We start from the raw sequence: 24,863 nt of genomic DNA on the forward strand, positions 1-24,863 counted from the left end.
TGTGGTAAAACAGTGATAAAATCTCATAGACTTGCAATTTAACTTGCTTTTGTTTAGGGATGAGCAGAGTGGCACAGCCTCAGCAATACATGAGACTTTCAGGCCATCCTGCTCTTGGGCAAAATCTCTGTTGAATATCAGTCCACCTGTTTTATGTATTCAGGAAATTATTTAGAAAGTTTCAGTGTTTTTAAAGAAAGGCAGAAGGAAAACAGTAGAAATTACCCAAGAATCATGTTGACTTTGGTGCAGGGATGAAGTACACTTTTTTTTTTTTCTGTGTATCCTAAAAGACCATTAAGGAAGGTGTTTGGGGAGCTCTGCCCTGGGGCTTGTGTTTCAGGCTTCTGTCCTTTCCAGTGTCTGGGTTGTGTTGTCAGTGGTCCCTTGAGACCATCAGGCTGCTTAGTTCTTCTGAAGAACCACTGGCACAGTTTATGCCTAAAAGGTCCCTGCTTGGCATTTATAATCTGACTGTCAAACTATGCCTGGCCTTTCCACAGTGGCTGTTTGGGGTGAGTGAGTTTGAATGGTATCAGGTGCATACCCAGATGTACACAGATATATTTGTAGTGTTTTTTCAGTGTTTTCCAATCAGGGTGTGGTAGAAGTGTCAACCCCACTGTCTTCTCCACACAAATGCCCTGTCTGCTTTCTGCTGCATCCTTGTCCATCTTAAATAGTCTTGATTTTATTGTCTTCTGGTAGAGAGCTGGGAAAGGGCCACACAGGTCACTTGGTGATGAAAAGGAAGATTTTGCTATCGTTACCAAGTGAAATCAGCAGCAGCTTCTCCCAGCACCCTGCTGCAGGTGGGTCTGCAGAGGGAAGGTTTTCCCAGCAGCAAGGCTGCAGAGGGGGCAAGCAGGGCCTCTGGAACTGCCTGCAAGGCACAGCCAGCCTAGTGCCACTTTCTGACCCACTTACCCAGTTTTGGGAGGAGATTAGGATGTAGCTGGGAGCCCTCTGGCCATAGCCCAGTCCAGGCACAACAGAGGAGGAGAATGACAGTAGCTGTGAGAAAGATGGGGAGGTATGGACGGAGCAGCTCCTGTACAGGAGAGCCTTCCCAACAAGGGTGTCCTTGGTCACCCACAGGTACAACCTGGGTGTCTGGCCAGACCCTGGGTTGGAGTAGGAAGTCCAGGTGACATGGGGAACTTTCCATCTGGCACATTTGGCCAGAAGCCCGTTGGGTTTTATCTTGGAGTCAGCAGTTGCTGCTCTAATCCAACATGTTGAAAACTCTAAGGTTATAATGTTACCTTTGCATGTGCCCTGAGTTAAGGCCCAAGAGGGAAAGTGGAAACCTTCAGGGCAAGGAATAGTTGACCTACACAATTCCCAACTGCTGTGAATGGGATCAAGTAACTAAGAATGGGCAAGTACCACAGAGAAGCTTCAAAGTGTTACCACCTCGTAGGAATAAATTTCAGCGTAAGTATTAATAGGAAATATCAATGTTTATTCAAATATCAATGTGCTAAGTAGTAACCACTGATTTATTAGGAAGGATGCACTTGCAGATGATGGACAGTAATTCTGCCCTGACTTTTCTGTTCTTCCTCTGTGCTCCATCCAAGGACAATACTGCAGCTGCTGCTGTTGCCTCGTGCTCCCTCTGCTCATTTGTCCTCTGCCGGCTGAATTCAGTGGGATTTGTGCCTTTAACATAATTATTATTAAGTTTCTATTTTATGTCCCTGTTCAAGAGGCTCCTTGATAGCTGATTATACTAATCAGAGGTGACTTAACCCATGTTTAAATGCAGCAGTCTGAATTTGTCTTCAGCACAGTCTCCAGAAGAAATGAACCAAGCATCAAAGAAAATTAATTCATAGGTACATTATCCTGTGGGATCAAGTTAAAATGTGGTCAAGGAGCTTTAGCTTTAGCTTGTATGCTCTCATGTAAGAATATGGGCAGGAGAAGGCAGACATGCTCTTGTTTGTGCAAGTTTCCCCCCTCCCTTCTTCGAGTTAGGCAGAATAACAGATCACAAGAATACTTATCAGAGAATATTTTACTGCAGTTAAGTCAGAACACTTTATTTCTTTTCAAAAATAATAATTATTTTTGGAAGTACGATCAGCCACATGAAAAGTATTCTTTAATCTTTTTCTGGGCCAAAAATATGACTTGGGCACTTCTCAGCTTTTCAAATAAATATGTTCATTTATCTGGCCAAGGTATTACTCCAGCACAAGGCAATACAGTGCCTTAAATGCACACAAAATTTGGGTACTTCTGTTGCCTCTATACGAACTATCTTAAACATTTTCTACAAAATAAGGTCCTGGATGATGGAAATGAAAATATTCCAGTTGGTTCTCAAAAGCTTAGGTGGAATTTTGTCCTAAATGGTGATTAACTTTTTCATGTATGTTCATCATCCTTTTAAGCAGTTGCATAATATCCCAAGTGGCCCTTGAAGATGCTGGGTAGGACAGTGAGTAGCTCATTTCAGCCCACAGGAATGCAAGATCTTATGCTAGGGGGGAAATACTGTTCACACTGGAGTAAATGTGTTTTTGGTTCTGCCTTTAATGGTGTTTCTGTTCCTTTTTCTGAACTTAATTGAGAATGGGATTTTACCCATCTCCTCACATGATTCTGGCTCAAACCTGAACTCTACCTTTGAGCCTTTTTAAACGGGGACAATTAAGGTGAAACTAAATAAAGCCAGTGAATAGATCCATCTCCAGGTGAAGAAGGGCTCTGATAACCTTCCTGAAGCAGATGTGTGCTCTAAGCAAACAGTCCCTGCAGTGCCAGCAGTGCTCCAGCTCCTGGGGCAGCAGCTGTGCCACCTGCACTGCTCCTACAGGTGGGCAGCACTGTCCCTGGCCAAAGGGCCCTTCCTCCTCCCACACCAGACTCTGGGGATGTTTGAGGTGAGGAGAAGGTCATAATGCCACAGAAGGGACAATGCTCTATTTCCAGGAACTTTCAGTGAAACTTCAGACTTGACAAAGATAAGGCTAGATAAAGAATTTCAGGGACAGAGTTCACACGGGTAAACTCTCAGGCAGTATATTTTTATGTTGCAAGTAAGTGAGATTAAAATACTCCATAAACTTTCACTGTATTCTTTGCATTAAATCCAATAATTAGTTATTCATCTCCCAGCTTTGATTTTGTTAAATAACCAATACCCTAATTCAGAGGCAAGAATTTAATCCATAGAAAATTCTATCCTGGGAGAAGATCAAAGTGAGTCCTGCGGTGTTAAGCACACACCTACAGCACTTGATCCTGAAAAAAAATTAGGTGCATGTTTCAATCAGCCTATCCCTTCTTACTGGTTCCTATGCATTAACCTAAGCCTCTGCTGGAGCATTTTTGGTGCCAGGATCAAGGACCCGTGGAGATGCCCTCACCGGGAGAGCAGGGCTCTGAAAAGGTAGCAAGCAAACAGGTGAGAACCCAGCAGGCTGTGATGGCAATGCCTCCTCATTCCTCTGCATCTACCAACGCTACAGGAAGAGATTGAAAGTCTCTTGGGCGACATAAATACGCACGATAAGCTCGAACAGAAAACACAAAGGTGAAATGGCCCTGCTTATCAGGCACAATTAAAATGAATAGAGGATGACTAATAAAGAGGCAGTTTAAAATCTTTACATGACACAGTGTCAAGGCAACAGTGTTGTGCAATAGCACTGACACAATTAACTCTGTGTCCCTGCCTTGGGCAGAGCCGGGATCGGGGCTCCCGCCGGCCTCGCCCGCACCCTCCGATGGCGAGCGCCGGGTGGGCGCTGCCGCTGCCGCTCTCCGCTCCCTGCCCGGAGCCACCGCGGAACCCGCGCAGGAACAGCCGCTCCGGACCAAGGCAAGGCTGCTTCTTCCTCTTTGTCATCTCTCTTCCCCTCTTTCCTTTTCGTTTGCGTGATCCCAAGCCTCGCGGTTACTACAGCGTGAAAAGGGGAAAACATCACGGTGAATTTCTGGGCACACTCTGGAGGGAGACAAGGCTGAGGTGCCTGATCCTGAACCGGGGCTGGTTGTTGACTTAGCACTGAGGAATGCAAGCATTTCCTGGGTAGGAATTTTTGCAGTGTGTAATTTACAAGCTAGTTTGGACAGCCCTTTGCTCGAGACGCTAGATGGTGAACGGGAGTGTGATCTTCCAAAATACAGCTCAAAGTATCCTTCTAGTTCTTCATTCAATTATGTTGCTCCTTAGACCACTAAAAATCCTGTCAGGCTGCAGGATCTCCCAGTCCACTGAGTGAATGCAGCAGGCTGGGTTTTATATTCATATATAATATGAATATACATGTATGTACGTATTTATATATATACATAGATATATATAGATATATATATATATACTTCTATTCACACACAAGAACATCTATAAAAACATACGCAAGAATATTTATAAGAACAACAAAGATAATTTTTTTTAATGTTCTTATTTTCTGGCCAAAACCAACTCTCTCTTGGTTTTATTGCTGCTGGCATGTCTTTGCAATGCAGCATTGTCAAAAACTAACAATATAAACAAATTTGAGGCTATGCCAACCATCGCTGAGCACAGCCAAAGCTGCCCAATGCCACAACTCGCTGAACAATGTGTGAATTTTGCAGTGGCAGAAATGTCTGTTTCCCTGTTCTTTCTTAACTTTTGGAAAGATCTTGGTGGAAAGTGTGTTATTCTAAATGAGATAATTAAAGCAATTGATATGAAAACTCCTTCACCATTGCTGCAGGAGGAGGGGCCCCTGTATTTGCCCAGCCTGCTAGCTCTACCTGCCAGGGGCTGCAGAGGAGTTGATTGGAACACTTCAAACAAAACATGTTTTTGGTCAGCAAATAATGTTTTTTTATGAGACAAAGTGGTACTTCTGAACAGTTTGCTCCATTAGAAGGCAGTGTTGATGCCATTTCCTGTGCCCGTCAGACTTGTGGGATGGGGGATGGCCAAGGAAGTGTCCCAGCAGTGCCAGCACCCCTGGCCAGCCGGTAGCACAGCTCAGGGCAATGGCTGTGGCACTTGTACCTTGAGGGGAAACCTACCACAGCCTCTTCGGGGCCACATCCTGCCTGCCTGTGCTTCCCACCCATCCGTCTGTGGGTGCTGAATCTTAAAGTGCCTCAGACACAGAGGAGTTCGATGTTCTCATCATTCCCCATCTACTTCCCCAAATGTGTATCTGCATGTCCATGGAGGGAGGCTGTGGCATCCATCCCATTGGTGATGGTCCCTGCTGGACAGCGCTGCACTGCAGGCTGCAGAGGCACACCTTAACCCAGGTAAAAGTGGAGAGAAATGCTGCATTTGATATCTGTTGGTATCTTGCCTGAAAGTGAGCAGGAAGGATTTTTACCACATGAATGAGGGAAGGGTTGCTGTGTTTCACATGACAAGGCCACGTGCCTCAAAAACCCACTCAAAGTGAGAAAAAGAGATTTGCCACTTGTGGCAGGCAGCACAACCAAGCTATTTTCTTTGCCTCCGATAGCAAAGTAAATAAGAAATATTAACTGTGTGCAAAGGTGCCCTTTTACTTGTCCTCATCAATAACAGCTGATGTTCCTCGGGGTTATTGCTGTAATCTTTCCTCACTGGCATCAGGTTCACATTAAAAACCTCACGGCCTCATAGGAAAGTCTTTTGTCCCCTGCCCTGTTTGTGGGTTCTGCTTTTGTCCCTCGTGCTGAGCTTTGGGGCACTGGCACTGTGGGGATGGGGTTGTGCAGGCTGCCTGTGTACCGCCCCTTTCCTCCTGCAGAACGAGGGCTGGGAGAGGAACAGGAATTTTGGCTGAGCAAAGAAAGGCAGCGGTGAGAGTGCCAGCTGTGGGAAAGGGCTACTAGGGAGTAACATACTCCCAGAGGGAGCAGATCCCCCAGCATTGCATAGGTGAAGGAGCAACTTTCCAAGAGGAAGCTGCTTGGAGTGGAGAGGGGGGAAAAGGACCCCAATAAATTATTTGCTAGTAAGGGAGCGCACTCAGTTTTGGAAGCTGCTTGGAGAGTAGCCCGGGGCCGGAGTCAGGGACCCAGCGATGTTCTCCCAAGTCGCCCCAACTGTGGCGTCAACCAGTGATTTCCCAGCGCAGCGCTGGTCCCCACCCAGCAGTGCCTTGAGAGAGCAAGAGACTCCTGAACAGCCTTAATGCCCCAGCTTCGATACCTACTGCTTCCAGACACAAGAGGAGCATAAACCAAACTCTGGCGATGGGCAGGACCACATGGCACGACTGAGCAGCGGCCCCAGCTCGACTGTCCGGCGACACCGCGGGAGCGCAGGCGGGACCCCGCTGCTCCTGCCGCCAGCTGCGGCTCCGCGCCCGCAGCCGCGCACGACCGTAGTCACGGGCAGGGGAAAGGAGCTTCCCGCTGTCCTTGGAGAGGAGGGTAAACAGTTACACTGGAGAAAGGGAATTAAAAAAACCCCAAAAAACCTATGAGGAAGGAAGCGGCAAATGTTAAATGGGTGACTCACGATAGGGGATGACTAATCCCGTCAGGGCACAGCTCGTGCTGCGCAAGGAGCCGGTGCCGCGCTCCTGGCGGGGAGCGCAGAACGGCTGCGGGTCCGTCGGGGCAGCCGGGGCCGGGCCTCGCTCCGCACGGAGGGAGGACGGGCCGGTCCCGGCAGGACTCCGCGGCCGGGGCCACCCCCGGCCGGTAGCCGCGCATCGGCGGCGGTGACCTACTTTCTGCCGGTTCCTCCCGGCGCACGACACCGCCGCTGCCCGCGCCACCTGCCCGGCCCCGTCCGGGTCCCGCGCCCGCGGAGGTGCGCGGCTCCTCCCGTGCGCTCCTCCCGTGAGGTGCGCTCCGCTCCGCCCCGCGCTCTGCCCGCGGGTGCCGGCGGCGGGTGCCGGTGGCGGCGGGGCGGGGAAGCAGCGCGCCTGTGCAGTGCCGGGGGCCGGGCCAAGCCCGCCGCGTTACACAACCGGCCGCCGCCACAGCCGAGTTTCACAAGTCCCGCCGCGGCTGCCCGCAGCCCGCGCCCCCCGTGCGCCCACCGCCGCGCCGCGCATCGCCGGCACCGCCCCCGACCTGCCCGCGCTCATGCCATGTCACCGCCGGGCAGCGGGACCCCGCGGCCAGCGGTAACCCCTGTCGCCGGGGGGGCACCGCGCCGAGGCTGGGCATGGCACTGAGAGCGGCTCCGGGACGCGCATCTTCCTAGACGGTACGTACGGCCGCGGCGCCGCGAACCCTGCCGGGGTCAGCCGGGAGGGAGGGAGAGTCCCCGCACCTGCAGCCCGTGGGGAGCGGGAGCAGCCCGGGAAAAGCCCCCGCTGCAGGGCCGGTACGCGGCACTCGCCGCTCCGCCCTACCTTCGTCGGACACTGCCAGGATGGTCCCAGGTAAGTTCTGAAACGGAAAACTGACAGCCGCAAGTTCTCTGGTTTTTCCTTAAAAAATCCGTGTACCGTCAAGACGGGCACAGGACGCAGCGCAGGGTGTCCGCGGGGCTCTGGCTGTAGAGGGCAGGCGGGAAGGGGACCCCGGGACCAGGATGCAGGAGCGCGGCGCATCCCGAAGCCGGGCATCGGCATCCCCGTCCCTCGGCGCCCACGGACCGCGGCGCTCGGACCCGCTCGGGAGTAGCCAGGGGCTGAGCGCATCTGAGAGCCGCGGTGATTTGGGATTGAGGGAAGCTGATTTTCAGGAGACTGAAATGGGTCTAATCGCAGGCTTCTCGTTCTCTCTTGAAGTTCCTCGTTCATGGAATTTATTTGACTGAAATAGGCTGGAGAAAAACCTCCGAAATGAGTCTTGCAACTAAAGATAGCATCTAAAATCCAGGTTGAAAAGTCATTCTTCCCACCAGGGTTGTTGTGTCATTTGATTTTACAGAATGTTTACGTTATAAGTGGGGAATTAAGAAGGCTTTGAAAGTCCCTCACAGGTTTCAGCCATGGATTTGTGAATGATAACTCCACGCCTTGGTCCTTAGTGGCAGAAATTGTGAAGTGATTGCTCTGGGTAGCTCGCACTGGAAGCGCAGGTCGGAGCTGAGCCCTGTGTGATTCATCAGTGAGGTGTCGCACACGGTTTGGAGAGCTGTAGTCCTTTGTGAAGTGCCACAGTCCCCGGAGGCAGGAGGCAGGTCCCTGCTCAGTGGATTTTGGAGAAGTCCAGCACATCAGTCCCTTTTCGGAGACAGAACTGGCACCCAAGTGCCAAGTACCCCTGATCCGTGGATGAAGTTGTGCCCTTCAGCAGGGGTGGCTCCGGAAATGATGCCCCTGAAATCAAAGCTGTTGAAATGCCCCATGCCTTACCTGCCTGGGGAGGGCAAGGTTATTTATTAGCTGGAGTTTATTTTGCTGTATGCAGTGAAAGCTGTGGTGCTGATTTCACTAGAGGGATTAGACTTTCTGGTGTATACATGAGAAAATCTTAGGAGTCACTTCCTTCATTTTTGAGCAGAATGCCGGTGCTCCCCTGTCCTTATTTTGCTGGATCACTGCTGGCTAATCCCTAGCTCTGGAAATGTGAATTTGGCTTAAAGAGACAGCTAGCTGTTCATGGGTTTGATGTGTAGGCTTCACAGTCCTCACAGATCTAAGGGATGTTGTTTGAAGCAGCAGACACTTTCAAGAGTATGCAGTGTGCAGCCCTGGTGCTGAATGTCTGACACTGTGGTGTTTTGGTTGGGAGTTTGTGTAATTTTTATTAACTTTCTAGGCTGCAGTCCCTCACCACAGTTATTCAGTCAGAAAAATACATTTGGATTTTGGGTTTTTAGAAACTATATTAAAAAAAAAAGTAGATCACTCTCCTGTAATGTGCTAATCAGAGTAAGCCAGAGTGTCAGTGCTGCACCAGGGAGGACCAGAGCAACTGCACTCGGGACTCTGCAGCTGATGGAGCCCTGACAAATGCAGCAGGCACTAATGAGGCCAGGAAGCTCCAGGAAAAGCCAAAAGTTGAAATTTATGTGGAAAGGAGGCGTTCGTATCTCTTGGGATAAACATGTGTAGTACCAAATCTTTAGAATTTTTCTGGAAGAGGTAATAGGAAAAATGAAAATGGCTTTAGGACTGGTTGTTTGCTGCTCACTTATCCTGGTTGTTCCAAGCTGTGCATTACAGTTACTTGATTTAGAGAAAAAAGTAAAATTGGTCTGAAATGTGTTTATAAGCTGCAAACTTCAGTAAGATATGTGATGATTCCTGGGTTTTAGCCACTGAGACTATATCTGAATTAAATTATTTTTCTGGTTTAAGACATACATCAAGTACACAAAAATAGCTCAGAGGTAAAGATTAAAATTAGCAAATGAGTAGTTCATAATTAAAGTCTCATGATAGAGGAAGTGGCATTACATTGCAGAGATACTGATGTCAAATCCAACTTCTGCTCATTAGTAGTACCCAAATATTGGTAGGATGTCTTTACAGTTTGGAGCCAGGGCTTGTCTATGAACAGAAGTTGCTTTGTTTTGTCCTAAATTACTCAACCTCCCAATATTCACATGTAATGGTACAAAGGTTTTAATGCCAGCATAGATCATTCTTTCAAGACTGGAGATATAAGTTATGTTCCTATATCAGAATAACTGAATTTGGGCTTGTACTGGAACACTTACAGATCCTAGTGAAATAATATGGGTTTAAACAGAACAGTAAAACTTACAAACACCAAAATAGTATGAACCAATGCTTTCTGGTATTATTGAAATGATAGACCTCTCTACCACTTCAGTTACAGATCTCTGTCAGGGAAGTCAGGCAGGTAAACAACTGTATTTATTTGTTAGGACCTGGATGATCCCCTTCTTTCAAGTGAGTCCTGGCTCAGCTGGGGCCCTGCTCTGCTGCAGCAGCAGCTCTGTGCCCACCAGCTGGTGATCAGCTTTCCTGGCTGTAGCTCCACCAGCTCTGTCCCATCCTCAGCCCAGGCTGAGGCCATGCTGGTTTTTTTGCCTTGTTTCACTGCTACTTTGGTGTGACCAAAAGTATATGGCCTATATGCCCTGTGGCCCATAAGCTGAAGGAGCAATGTCCCTCTAGAAAAGTTTTGCAAGACCCTACTTATTGTTACTCCAGTCTCACTTAAGCCCAGATTTAAGGGAGGCTGAGGTTGGTGGCAGGCCCCAACAAAAGCTCTGTGCACAGCTGGGCTTGCTGGCTGCACATCTGCCCAGCCTCAGAATCACCAGATTCAGTCAAACCACAAAGGTGTGTGCAATTAATGAGAGACTTTGACCTATTTCATATTCCTTTATTGTCTTTGGCCTTGTCTACATGGGGAAATTACACCAATTTAGTTTGTCTGTTTTTAAAGTGATTTGATTAACCTGATGTGACCTTGTGCATGGACATTCTTATTTAGGTTCAAACGAGCTTATTTGGGTTCAACCAAAACCTGCATTTAGTCAATTTGCACAGAACCGAAATTAGACATGCCTAAACTGGAAGGGGAACTGATGTCTCTAAATAATGACACAACTTTCTCATGAAAGCAGAACCTTCTGTAGAATCTGGAACAGAGTGTAATTACTGACAAATCTGCAGGCGAGTGAAAGCTATTCATAGCAAAGGTTTCAAAAAAACCCAGGGAAAACAGGCAAAACTTAAATATCTTGGTGAGACAAATGAAGAAGTGCCAATAATCCCAGTCCTGGAATACTGAAAGCAGTGGCACAAGGCTTGCCTGGCTTGCAGCAAGGCTCTCCCATGTCTCTTCAGATGCAGAAGAGGGCAAGCATTTTATGTCCTTTACAGGGAGTCCCTAGAGACTCAGAAAATAAAAAAGCAGTGCAGGAAATGTTAGGCCAGCTGGTTTGAGCACAACAGTACCCAGCATCTTATGACGTATTTTGTAGGAAAGAATAATTAGACATGGAAATAATGAGGAAGCAGGCTAAATTACAGCGAGATTTTATCAAAGATGGATTGTGCTAGACTAATCTAACATCTTTTTTGTATAACAGATCATTTAGATGGGGTAGGGTAGGAATGTTATTTATCTAAAGCCAAGCATGTGATACCATGCCTCACAGGATGTTACGGCTTAAAATGAAGATAGTGGTTCAAGACAAGAAGTGAAAGGTAGAAAAGAACCTGGCCAAAGAGTAGATACAACCATTGCATGCAAATAAAGTTCTCTGAATGGAAAGAGGTACTCAGAGAAAGTCACCAGGATGGAGGGAGATTGGTGGTGCTGCTCCCTTGGGACCAGGCTTGGGCCTGCTGAATGGATCCACTCTGACCTGTGTGCAGGGTGTGGGTGTGTGCCCAGGAGCTGTGTGGGATGATAAAAACTTGGGAGGAATTGTCAGTACAGAGGAGGGTCAGATTATCACATGAAAGGTATTTAGATGACTTTGTTGATTGGGAGTGATAGACATAAAATGGCATTTAATAGTGCTGAGTGCAAAGTCAAGTAAAGTCATAAGCATGGAGATCAGTAACAAGAATTTCCAGTGTGAAATAGGAGCTCATCAGTTGTCCACGACAGAAGGGAGAGATGTGGATGCAGTGGCTGCTCAGAAGATACCTGGGAGCAAGCACTGAGATGCAGCTGGGAAGGGGACCACTGATGTCCTTGGATAGCAAAGGAAAATAATGTGAGAAATTCAGGGAAATGTGATAACAATCAATGTGCAGCTCATCATACAGGGTGTCCATGCAAGAGCCCCAGGATGTTTTTGGAGTGGTTTACCGATGCTTTGCATAGTTGCAGACATCCCCACCAAGAGAACGTTAAATTCCAGTGGCAGGAGGGCTAGAGATGTGGTTACACAAACACATCTGTTCTACAAAGTGAGGTTAGAGAGCATCATCTCTTTAGCTCAGGCCAGGTGAACCAGTGAAGGGACAGACTACACTGGGGTATTTTACACACAATTGGCGCTATGTAGCAAGAGGGCAGTAAAAAATTAAGCTAAAAGATAGCATCTGCACTAGGTCAAATTTTCTAAATTGGTCATGAATAAATTTGGGTGGAGAATTAGAAGAAAGCTAGTATCTACCCAAGGACTGAAGTTGCATAAGAGTCTTTCAATTAGGGTAGTTTTGAGATAGATCTTGATAATCTTATGAAAGAGGTTATACAATTAAATTAGAGTGTTCCTGGAGATAGGAAATTGCATTTGCAGAATTAGTTCTTTGCTCTGCAGTGTAGTCATATTTTTAATGTATGCTTGAAAGGAGAATGGATCTTGTTTGTTTACATTTTTAACCCCATGTATCAAGTCTTCTGCTGTTTTCTTGGGAGATGAGGCAAGAAATATTATTCTCTGTTCCTGCAGGTTTGAATTTTTTTTCTCCCACGTCTGAGTTCCTCTCAACACTAGACATTGAAAATGTACAATGCAGATTCCTTGCAGCACAAGACAGGCACAATTGCCTTCAGATTTTTCTGGTGTCCTCCCTAGTCCAACCTGTTCATCAGATTTTGGGCCAGAGACATTTTTCCTTCAGACTGTGTTGCCAGTAACTGCATTATACTTGATGGTGTATTTTCTAGGATCTGTTGCTGCCGTAAATGGACTCTGCGTGGCTCCATGGGCTTGCAATGCTGGCAGTGATCTTCACCTGCCCTTTGCTGTGTCACAGAACAGTTTAATCTTACATGCTTCTCGTGTGAATCATAAGTTTACTGTATGACGTGAGGATGTGGTTTTGGGCTTCTGGTGCCTCTTGGCAGGTTGAAGAGATGTTGTTGTTTTCCAGCATTGTTTTCCAAGACTGGAGTGCTGGGTTGGGGTTCCCTTTTAACCTGATATTCCCAAAGTAGTTGGGAACCTGGAGTTAATATCAGCTTTGCTCTGGTGTTGATCAGAGCAAAATTCTCTAAATCTTGCAGGATAAAATCTAGAAGAAAGAAGTGACTGCTGACCATTAGTGATGAATTAGTAACTTTAAAAACACAGAGTGGTTAGTGTAAAGTTGAATGTATGATGTCCATCTTATTACGAGAAATAGAGAAGGAAGTAGATAAAACAAGACAGAAATGAAGCAGGCAAGGAAGAAGGAAAACAGCTCAACTTAGCCTGCAGCAGAGATCGCCTACCTGCCAATGTGGCTGTAAAGGGAAATTGAAATACTGAAAAACGTCAGCACCGATGAGGGTAACACCGAGGTGGTAGAAAAAGAAGTATGTTAACCAAACTCCATGGAGCTGTTGAAATGCATTGAATCATCTGACTGACTTGTATTCTTAGGCAAACACAATTATACAATTGATTAATTTGTCGACATTCCTTCAGTGCATAACGCTATGGTAACCGAGAGGCTCGCTAAACATTGCTGAGAGCGCTGCAAAACATCTTTGTTTGGGGGAGAGGGAGGGGGCAGAGCCAGGCCCTGGAGCCCTGGAGCTTTGGAGGACTGCTGCACGCACACAGACACACACACACCCCTGTGCATTGGAGTTGGGCTCCTGTTGCAGGTGGTGGAAGGTGAACATGGGGTGGTTTGTGGGTCACACACGTGTTCTGGGGGTGATCAGAGAGGTGACCCTGGCTAACAACTGCCTTCAACACATTTGCTACCTGATCCTTGCAGAGCTGACAGACTGGGGTGACTGTACCACCCTCCTGCTGGATCCCTGTCACCTGGTGTGACAGCAGGCAGGGACAGCAAAGGATTTGGTCTTTCCTGCACCACTCTCCCATGGCATGCAGGGCTCTGCCACTCTGCACATCACCTTCCATCACCTTCTGGGACCTCAGTTCTTCAGGGCTGCTCTGCAGGGGCCTGTTGTGTGAAATAGAAATGTGTTTTCAGTTTTACACAGAGTTCCCAGGTTTTGGCTGGCTGCTGTGTGGTACCTGCTCTTGTACCTGCACTGTTCTCTGTGTCCTGGCTCTGGGCAGAGGCTTCACCCCTCTTTATCCAGCGGCAGCCTCACGGCTCAGCAGAGACTGCACTGGGCCTCTGCCTCCCCACGATTGTGGAATATTCTGAGTTGGAAGGATCATCGAGGTGTTCCCCCTCACCTATAAGTAAATGTGAGGTGCTTTGCTGAGTGTCAGTTACAGGCAGATTGACTGATTGACTAATAGATAAATGCAAAGATATTTGTAGGTGTGTTTATTCTTGTTTACAAAGTGCCAAAGCCGAGGCAAGATTTTCGAGTATGTAGCAATGGCAGGAACCATATCTATAAAAATGCTAATCTCCTCTCTTGCTTCATCTGTTCAGCCCACAAACACATGCATACACACATGCTTAAAAGAAATTAATAAAGGGTTTGTTGGTTCTTTTCTGGGCTCAGCCTACTTTAATCTTGGTTTAATGCGGAGCACAATGCGGTGCATTGCTTCCGGACAATAAAGTTTTGATCATAAACAACATACTAAGTAAATCATTTTTTGGAGTAATTAATGAGCAATAGATGAGCTGACAAGAGCTCCCATTGCTGATAGGTATTTTGCATAGATATGGCAGCATTATAGGAAGATTTTCAAGCCAATGCAGAGGCTTTATCTGAAGGGGATGAGATAAACCCCTGGCCCTGATGAAGACAAAGGTTGAACTTCCACCAGCTTCTTTGTGGGGACCTCTCCCAAAGTATCAGCTGAAGAGAAAAACAGGAGTCAGTCCTTGGTTTTAGGCTGTTCAAAGCTCTGCTGCACAAACTGCAAATAGGTGTTTATATATAGAGGAGGATGCTGTGTGTTTGGTCCACTGATGGCTTGTCACAGCAAAGGCAGCAATTAGGGAGGCTCTAATAGCTGGAGGGTTACACCCCTTGCTGAGGAAGTTTGACCATAAACCTGTTTGTCCTGTCTCTGAGTGCAATGTACACTGGCTCAATTTACAGTAACTTGAAAACATTCACTCTGATCAAACTGCTTCCAATCAAATTGTATTAAGTGATGTGTTAAGTGTGTGTGTTAAATGACTCACGAGACAAAAAGGTGGGACTTGGGTTGGCTCTGCTACTGATGTATATATTAAAGATGAGTATTAATAGTTTGCTTTTACTCTTGAATAATTGTAATGGCTTCCTTTTGGGGCTGGCTTTCTGTCCAAAGGGCACAGCAGGAAGTATTAATAAAATAAACTCTTTGTGCTAATCTTGACACCTACATTTTCTGTTTAATTTTGCTTATGCAGAGGGCTGAGCCTTCTCATTAGTGGAGACAATGTGTCGACAGAGGAAAAGTGAGTTACTGTATTTTCTTTCCATCATAAAGGCTGGGGTTAACCTCCCACACTGAGCAGTGATGTGCAGCTGTGTCATTGCACAGGGAGCTTACACTGGCCTTGGGTGCCAGTCCTGGGGCTGACAATTCTCATTGCTCATTCTGCTGCAGCATGGGCTTCTGAGGAAGCACTTTCTTATCTGAGCCATCTTCACATCTCATGGGACTGGGCCTTTCAACAGCAAAACCTCCTGGTGTCAGTGTCTCACTGGACTGGAGCTGAAGTCCATTATTTGGGGAAGGCTGCACAACTCAGGAAGCCTTGCTGAAAATTATTTTGCATGGGGAAAATTGTCTGCAATTCTGTTTTTCAACTTTTCAACTTTATTTTGGAAATAATTCAGAGCATGGAAGGAGAGGCTCCCAGAAGAAGATGGTTAGAAGGAAAGTGTATGCTTCTGCAATAATCCTGGTGTATTGTCTGGAAAGGGCAAAAATCCATTGCCTAAAATGGGAGAAGAATAATTGCAAAAAACAAATGGACTAAAATTGCCACTAAGCCATTTGTAAACCTGAAATGGGGCTGAGTCAGGGTTTTGTCTTATCCAGGGTACATGTTTTGAATCTGGAGCTGAATTCCTTATATTGGATATATTCACAGTTAAAAGGGCATGAGTGTTCGAATGGAGTGTTAGAATGATGAGTTTGTTGGTGGTATGCTGTTGTGACTAGAGCAGAATTTCTGTTTTCACTTGGGGGATGAAAAAAAGACTAATGCCAACAAGAACAGCTTCTGTGTTGTGATTTTTTTTTTTGAAGGAAAGCATGTGAATATTAATAAATGATCCAGCTGGGATAGCATCTTTCTTTAAAATTGTCCTTAGAGATAGTGTATTATATTAACAAACATGAATTTAGTTGTACAGTAAGTAAAATTTTATAAATATAAATCATCAACTTATTTCAAAAGTTGCAGTGCTAAGGAAATTTTTCTGGGGTTTTCTAATATAGTCTGGTTTGAATTGTTTGAATAAGAAGAGATATTGGTGAATAAATCAGATAATGGGCTGCTTTACATAGAAGGCATAATGCCTATTTATGATGTATAGAAGTCCTAAGAGAGATGAATTGCCAGTTTAATCTTCTTTGGATTGTGTTTGAAATCTACTTTTATGCAGCATTTCTGACTGCTTTAGAGATTACTCTTCAGACACTTACATAGACTTCATTTCTATTTGAATTGCAGTGCTACAAGGTCACTGACAGGCCAATGTTCATTTATTTCACTTGGTTTTCAGTCCCTTGACCTTCAGCTAATACTTGATGAGTGTTGCCAAAAATTTTCTTCTGGCCTAGTTGCTCTGGTCAGAACTTAGGAAGCTGAGTTATCACCCTTACCAGAAGGAGTAATAGAGACCAACTCTTCTGTCATTGAAGTCTTTGCTCTTATCTGAGAAAAAATTTGGAATTAATTTTTGTCTTTCCTGACATGAATATCATGCTTTGTGAGGGTATAATGTCAATCAGTTTTATTAGCAGCTGATTTTTCTCACAGCCTTGCAACACTTGCAGCAGCTTCCATCAAAGGGCCCCGATGGGGAAATGTTGGTGAAAGGATGACATGTCGTGCTGGAGAGTGGAGGAGCAGGATTGCTACTCTGCATAAAGGAAGCAAGCATCTGGGAGATATTAAAAACTTCTGACAGGGATAGGAAGATAATTCTCAAGATAATTCTGCATTGAGCTCTACTCTAGCTTCTGTCTCCTGCCAGGCTTCCCAAGCCCTGGGTGGCAGGGTTAGAGAAAACTGTGGGCTGGTTGTGTCACCCTTCAACTGCAGATGCAGCAGAGCTTCCCCATTGCAGTACACCACCAGCAGACCCAGAGAGTCTGTTATCACCCTCCTATTGAGGATGATGGTTTCTAAAACATTAACATTCATGTCAGGTCTAGACAGGGATCAGCAGAGGCTTAAATCATTGTCAGGAACAGATGTGAGACACCTAATCAGTTATTTCCTAAGGAAAATGAGTTTGATTGCATGAATAGTTGTAAATATTTCATTCAGCAGTTCAGCTACTACAGCAATGGTAAACAAGCTTCTGAGGCTGAAGAGAAGCATTTTGTGGCACTGTGCTTGATTTCTTATTCATTTTAACTTCAGTGTAGAAGAAATAAGTTTAGGTACTTAGGATTACATTTTGTGACAGCGCTGATCGTAACCAGGGGCTCGCTTTGAAGACAGCCAAAGAGAAGCATTGAAAGGTTTGGGTTGGAAGGGACCTTAAAGACCATCTGATTCCACCCCCTGTGCCATGGCAGGGACATCTTTCACCAGACCAGGTTGCTCAGGGCCGCACCCAGCTTGGCCTTGAACACTTCCAGGATGGGTATCCACAGCCTCCCTGGGCAACCTGTGCCAGGGCTTCACCACCCTGACTGTGAAGGATTCCCTCCTAATATCTAATCCAAATCTAATCTCATTTAGTTTAAAACCATTCCCCCTTTTCCTATAAATATCTACCTATGTCAAAAGTATCTCTCCCTCTTTTTTATAAGCTCCCTTTAGTCTTTGAATGCCACAATGAGGTCTCCCCAGAGGCATCTCTTCTCCAGGCTGAAGAACCCCAGCTCTGTCAGCCTGTCTCCACAGCAGAGGTGCCCCAGCCCTCTCATCATTTTTGTGGCCCTTTCTCTGGACTTCTGCAGCAGGTCCACATCTTTCTTGTGCTGAAGACCTCAGAGCTGGATGCAGAACTCCAGGTGGGCTCTCATGAGGGCAGAGTGGAGAGGGAGAAGCACAATCCTTAACATCCCTAACCCCGATAACCATGCAGCGCTTGTCCTCGGGATGAGCACAAAGCTGGAGATCCTGCCACTGGGAGATGTTCATGGCACCAGAGTAAATTCTGGCTTTGAGAGCAAGATGACAGCCTGAGCACCCATCCTCTGTCTCAGCTTTTACAATTGGTGCCAAGCTGTGGGGGTGAGCACAGCCACTGTGGTGGCTGAGCCAGGATCGGGTGCTCTGCGCCCCTTTGGGCAGCGGCTGCCTCAAATCTCTGCTGGCTCTTTGGAGTACTTGCTCTGCTTAAGCAATAATGAGGGACACAGCTTTAATTTCTTGTTTGTTTTGCACTTCTCACTTGTTAAAACCAAATTAAGTTGGAAGAAACTTTGACATTAAATCAGGGCAGGTGTAATACCAGTTTCAAAGTAGGTAAGAGTTTCAATACTGATCTCTTGCAGAAAGGCTGCTGAGAGGAAGGAAAGGAAGGAGGAAGTTAGCTTTTCTCTCTGCCTAATTGAATGTTTTCCCTGTTTGAGTTTCAGTTAAACTACTGTGTAGTTTGCTTGTGATTTTTAGCAGATGTGCACGTCAGCAGTGCACTAAGGAAGGAGCCTGGGAGTACAGATGATGTTTACCTCTCAGACGTGGTGTGGAATTCTGGGGAAATTGGGACTGCCAGCTAAAGGTCATGGGCATTTTTAACTTCTGCTGCTGGCTTCATGCGCCTGTGTAGATGTTTGTCAGGAATCTTGCTGGTCTTGGTGGCTTTCTGTAGTCAGATTCTCACAGAAATAAGCTCCATGTGCTTTTTATGCATGTACATTACAATGTGATTCCTTTCATCAGCTGATTTTAATGTGGATTTTCTCAGCCTCACTAATTTTGTTCTGATAAATACAGTAACAGACATTATTTGTATATGGTTATGCAATTTAAGGTGCTTTAGTCAGGAAACCCTAGGTAAAAATTCATGTTTACCCTAATTCTGGAAAACACAAATATATCCTGCTTCTTTCACCCAAGAATTACACAGATGGTTAAAAATAAAGACATGTGCCTGTGGATCTGGCTGAATGGAGGGCCAGGCTCTGAATGCTATTTTCACTCTGTCCCAGGTGAAATATGTTCTCACACTGCAGCCGTTTCTGCTGGGCTAGTCTCTTACTTGAAAACCAGAAACCAGAGGTGTCAAACATTCAGATTCACCATCTTTGTCAGTCACATTCATGCAGCCAGGATTGCTCAGCAGGATGGCAGTGCCCATTGCTACTGCCATGAACTTAAATAAGTAGAGGAGAGTTGTCCTTTGAGAGAGAGGGACCCACGTATTTCACTTAGTGGCCACACTGGAGTGTTGATTTTGACTGATACTAGGAGGATTCTTAGTACTGGACTATTGCAGATGTGAAATAAATCGTATTTTAAAATATTCTGTGTACTTGTACAATTGTAATAACCCACAGACGGAATTTAGATGCCCAGAAAAGCACATATGTCCTTAATATCAAGGATGCCCATGCTTGAGGAACGTGACCAGTTCTCTGCCCTGCATCCTCCCTCCACCCTGAGGAGGGGATTTTGGGACAAATCCCCCCATCCATGCTGCATTGGGGGACAAGGTTCCCTGCACCCTGCAGCATGGTCAGAGCTGCTGAAGAGCCAGAGCCTCTTTGAGGGCATGGCAGTAGAAATGTTGCTGTTTGATCCATTCCCCTTCCCCTGACCTCTGTGTTTAATCAAATCTTTTTTACATTAACATTATCTGGGAGGGACAGATCTTTTCTGGTCTTCAATAGTTAAAAAAAAAAAAAAACCTCCAAGAAAATCCCCAAAGTGAATTGGACATTCAGCCATGCTGAGTCATATTTTGTTATTATGACTGATTATCCAGCCAGCCATGCAAATAAACTGTAAGGGGAAAAAAAAGGATGTGTGTGAATAGTTTATCTATGACAGAATGAGGCCTTGGGTCTTTGTGCATAATATGTGTAACAATAATGACCTAGTATGAAAGTGTTCCAGTGACTGACATATTTGCACTCTAAAAAAGATAAGAAAGTAATGAGAGAGAGATCTGTGGATGTTTATCTTCTCTTTTCTTCTTCCTGAAGGAAAGCTTTACTTTCTCATTATATTTCTAGTGCATATCCATGGTACCATGCTGGATGATGAATATGATTGCAGTTAATTGTTTAAATATTCCTTTATTCCTGAAGCTTTCAAAACAAGTATCCATCTTTTGAGGAGCTCGTTGAGAAGTGATGTGGGCAAGACAGTGCCAAGGAGAATATTGGATGTGAAGTTAAAAGCGCCTCAGAGAAGAGAAAAAGAAGCATGTGGGGGTGTTTTAATAAAAGGAGAAAATACTCCAGTTATATTATTATCAAGATCAGTTATATTATTAGCAATACCAGCATAAGTGGCAACAATTCTTCTTGAAAAACACTTGTAAACTTCAATAGTTCATCCTTGGTGTACCAGAGAAGGAATTACAGTTGGGCCAACATCTTTTCTCTTGCTTAAGTCTCCTAGTGTTACTTAATGCAAATACTACAGATGAGTACGACTTTGTCCAAAATACATTTGCTGACTATATTTATCATCTGCCTCCTTCATAGTAAACAAGAAGAAACATCTGTGGAGAAGGTCTGGTAGCCACAGAAAATATTTTGCATCATAGTCTCTAAGTGGTGCCATTATGAGCTATTCTCAGCTCAAAGAGCCGTTCTCCAGGGCAGCTGAAACACAGGTGGATATTTGGTGTTTGTGCCCCTTTGTGACTGTATTCGATATTTGTCATGCAAGGAGTAAAACACTGATGGAAAGTGCCACTTCAAGACACCTGAGAGTGTGATTTTGGGAATTGCAAGTAATGTAGTAGGTTTTCCCACAATAATGCTCAAGTCTAGCCCTTAATCATGCACTTGAAAGAAGTGGGCTCAGGCCTTACGAAAGGTGTTTACTTACTCAGCTTTAAGGCACAGGCCAAGAAATAACTTGATTGGATTAGCCGAGTTTGAATAGGAGCAGCAGCAAATGGAGTCAGATGAGTGTGAACGATGTTGCTGTGCTCTCTGTTAGAAAAATATCTGCCAGCTGCCATTGCAGAGAGTAATCCTGCAAGATGCTGACACCTCCAGTCCACATTGCCCAGGGGAACTGGACCAGGGCACTGCAGGCGTGCAGCTCCCATTACTCACCTTAGCTGAACAATGTTTTTTCTGTGAAATCCTACTTTTCCCTGTTATATAAAGGCTGGCTCTTCTGTGCCTCCTCCTTCTTGACAGGCTCTTGATGCTCACAGGGACTGAGTGCATTGCTGGTTATTCTCAGCTGCAAGATTACAGAGATGGCAGTGGTCAGGTCAGTGGGGCATGAACGTGGCTCAGCTGGAGCGCAGATGTGAGCAGAGCATTTAAGGAAAGCAGCTGAAATTCTGGGAGCCAAATGAGGATAAGACAAATTTTGAAATCTAAGGGCTTTGTTTAAATGCCTTTTGACTTAGGTGCAGATTATACCTGAAATGCTCTAGAATTAAACACACCAAGAGGGTGAGGATGTTTCTTATGCTTGAACTTGAATGCATGAAGCCAAAGATGGAAAATGAGGTCACTTAGCTCAGCTGCAGTGAATCCTTTGATATTCATTTAATGGATAAGTAGATATAACTGAGCTTGCAGGGAAGACTTTGAATTTTAGCTACTAAAGCTCCTTATAATTTTCTCACAGGTCTTTTACATAAACTGGACATTGGTAAGCCTTTCTTTAAGGAGAGGGTGGTCAAAAACTGAAACAGGCTTCCTAGAGAGGAATTGTCAATTTCCCAAGCCTGACAGCATTCAGGAGGCATTTGGACAATGCCCATGATACCATACTTTAACTTTTGGTCAGCCCTGAAGTGGTCAGGCAGATGGACTAGCTGGTCATTGTAGTAGAATGACTAGCTGGTCCTTCCAACTGAAATATTCTCTTTTCTTCTATTCTGCCAAGCAGTTAAGCTGTACAGACAGGTAGTGCTGTTCCACTTCTGCTGCAATACCACACAGGTCTGCTCACCTTGTTCCCTCTTTTCTTCTGCCCCTGAACCACAGGTGAGAGGTGGTCTGGTTCTGGGAGATCCATTGTTTTTGCAGTGTTTGGTTTGAGATACTGGTCAAAATTGAAAAGCTGAACTCTGGATAAGGAACTGGATTCTCCTCTGATATAGGGAGTCTTTCAGTCTGGTTCAGACCTTCTCTAATCCTTTTGTCATAGTATTTCCTTTTATTGAATAGCTTCCTTATGTATTGAGTTCCAGAAATTCCAGGTTGGTGATACACATGGGAAACAGATTGCAACAGAGAGCAGATTTAATTACTCAGGTCTAGAATTAATGAGGCACAACATTTTTTCTTTATGCTGTTTGAAAAGGGAGAAGAATCTTCCTTTTTTTATTTATAGGAAGAAGTTTGAGATCAAATGACTCTGAGCTGCCCTTTGATTGGTCATTCAGTGATCACTTGAGGAGAAAATAATGAACTGGGTTTTTCCCCCCCTCCTGCATTTGAAAATCAGGTCTTACCAGTGCTGGGTGTTCAGGGGAGTTCTAAGACTATAGTCTTAGATGCTTCAGGAAGCTTATTTTAGGAGGGAAGACTTGACTGAATGCCAGTAGACAGAGCTAATCATGGGGACATCTGGATTCACTTCTTAACTCTGCTGCATGACCTTGGGTCAATGATTTAGGTCGAGTTTTTCCAAAATGTTCTGTATTTGTAGGTGCAAATGCTGGATTTCAGCATTACTGAAAATTAGGCTGTAACTGCATTCACTGTTTCAAATTCAGCTTCCCAAAACTGGGACACTTGTACAAAGGAGACAGAGGTAAAATGTGTGCCCCTGTTTCATTTGTACAGCAAGGGTGGATAACTTTGTTTGTAGAGTGTGCTGAGACTTCCTGAGGTAAAAGCACTAGACAGGAGAAAGGATGGCAGCAAGCTGCTTGCAAGGAGTCAGAAAAGTAGACATTGTTCAGTAGAAATCAAAGGATGCTGAACAAGAACCAAACTTCCCAGAGTTCACCAGCTGAAGGGCTCCCCAGAGTGTGCAGAGGACCAAGCAGATCTAAGGAAGGGCAGAAATGATGGGGCCAAAGGTTGCTGGCTGTCTGCAGACTGACTGTGCTGCATCCAGCCCATCCAGCTGCCTTCCCACCTGCTCCCCACAGCAGCAGAGGAGCAGCTGAATTGCCCTTTCTTGGAAGGGGCATCCAGAGCCATGGGACTGGTCACTGTCAGGGAGATGCAGGTGTAGCAAGCTGTGTGCTTCTAACAGACTCTGACTTGTGTCACACACAGTCAGTCCAAGCATGCCAGAGAGGGGCAGACCTGATGTGCAGGTGTGGAGCAGTTCTGCTAAACATCTGCTCAGACAGTGGAAGAGCCCTGGTGGTGTCCAGCTCCTCCCCTGAGCAGGGCTGGGAGCTGCTGGACTCTTCCTGCTTTCAGGGGTGCTGAGTGCATCACTTCCCTGGCTGCACCCTGACTCCTGCCAGCCTTTAAAATGAGCTGAGGCACACTTGTAGAGCCATGGCCAGGGAGCAATGCTTGTAGACAGAAGACACTTCTGAAGGAAAACCCTCCAGTCCACAAATAGCTCCGACCATCTGCTGGTCCTGCAGGCTGGGAGTAGATGCATCCTGAAGCCAAGTCATACACAGTGGTTTTGCCCTCTGGAGCAGACACTTCTGCAGCGTGGTCCTGAAACCACCTAGGACCCACTTCTGACACAGTTGAAGGCTGCTTGCTCTGCTTCCACTGTGCATTGCAAGCAGCCCCTCAGGCCTTACATTTTATTTTTGCAATATGAGTTCAACCTCCAGCACAAGCAAACACAAAGCACAAGTGCTCATCTCCTTATCTGTACCATCCTCGAGCATCTGAAATGCATTTTGTATGCAAGATAGAGAAAGGCAAAGAAGAAACAATGCAAAAAATGTATTTTTTTGAGGAGAAAAAGAGAACAGCTAAGGACATGAATGCTATTATTGCCTCTTTCAATGAACTGGTAGTTGCTGGGAGTGTTCTCTTACTCAGAAAAGTAGAGGAGAAGGTATTTAGTTTAATTAGATCCCTGATTTTCTTTGCTGTCTAATGCTTACATTTATTCTGTGGACTGGGAGAGCTCAAGGCACAAAGGTAGGCAGTTTAATGACACATAGACTTCATGTAGCTCTCTGCTTAGGATAAGTTTCACCCATGGTAAATGGAAGAGGAATTACAAGAGGATTTCAGGGTGATGCATCCAAACAGGCAGCTTTGACATGTTTGTCCTTGTACCTACCTTGTTGCCAAAACAAAATCCAAAACCGAAAAAGGACCCAAGGACCTCAGTTAATGCCCCCAGTGCAGGTGATGTGAGCTGTGTCCTCTTGGTGGGAGTAATGCACAGCACCTCCAGGGAGTCTGGTGATCCCTGCTCCCTGCTCCAGCTGGCACTCCCTGAAAATGGAGCAGGAGGGGTCAGGGTGCCCAGCAGCAGCTTGGCAGGCAGTCCTGCAGAAGATAACCCTGCCAACAGAGCAGAGTGCTGGCTTCTTTTAAACTGACCTTGCTGGTTGGCTCTGATAGTGTTAAAACTCTTCTGAATGAAACCCTGAAATGAGCCAGAGTTTCAACACCAGGTTTGTGATCAGATGGTGTAATTTTTTAAGCTGGAGAATCAATAGCTTTGGGAGGAATTATTTTAGCTTGTTAAGTCACTGTTTTCATTGCTGAAATGTATTGGGTTAACCTCCCCACACCCCCCACGCCTTTGTGATTTGCCAGAAGAGTGAATATGATAGGAAGTGACCTCAGGCAGGAGAAAGGGCTCTCTGCTCACCTCCCCTCCCATGCACCCAGCAGCAATGGTTACTTCACTCCCAGGATCAGGAGGTGAGCACTGCAGGAGTCACCCTGAATGTCACCACTGCTTTCCTGGGTAGAAATGGCTCTCGGTATTTTCTTGCAAATTGCT

At 45.7% G+C, this 24,863-nt stretch overlaps 1 protein-coding gene and 1 long non-coding RNA gene across 8 annotated transcripts in view; one reads left to right on the plus strand and one right to left on the minus strand.

Annotated features, from left to right (window-relative positions):
- Nucleotides 1-1,444: 1,444 nt before the first annotated feature.
- Nucleotides 1,445-6,737, minus strand: LOC132333759 (uncharacterized). The gene is made up of 2 exons (XR_009488259.1): nt 6,458-6,737; nt 1,445-3,913 (listed from the first exon to the last, which is right to left on the minus strand). It is a non-coding gene; the product is annotated as an uncharacterized LOC132333759 (long non-coding RNA).
- A 177-nt stretch (nt 6,738-6,914) lies between these two features.
- Nucleotides 6,915-24,863, plus strand: part of PASD1 (PAS domain containing repressor 1) — a 54,805-nt gene continuing 36,856 nt past the window's right edge. For 4 of the 7 annotated variants that reach the window (XM_059859157.1, XM_059859160.1, XM_059859161.1 and 1 more), the window contains exon 1: nt 6,916-7,156. The gene's annotated coding sequence lies outside the window, so the exon portion shown is untranslated. Of the gene's footprint in view, nt 7,157-24,863 lie in introns of all 7 variants that reach the window. The other 3 variants (XM_059859163.1, XM_059859158.1, XM_059859159.1) reach the window with 2 other exon arrangements.

This window comes from Haemorhous mexicanus, chromosome 14 (genome assembly GCF_027477595.1).
Source record: "Haemorhous mexicanus isolate bHaeMex1 chromosome 14, bHaeMex1.pri, whole genome shotgun sequence".
NCBI lineage: Eukaryota > Metazoa > Chordata > Aves > Passeriformes > Fringillidae > Haemorhous > Haemorhous mexicanus.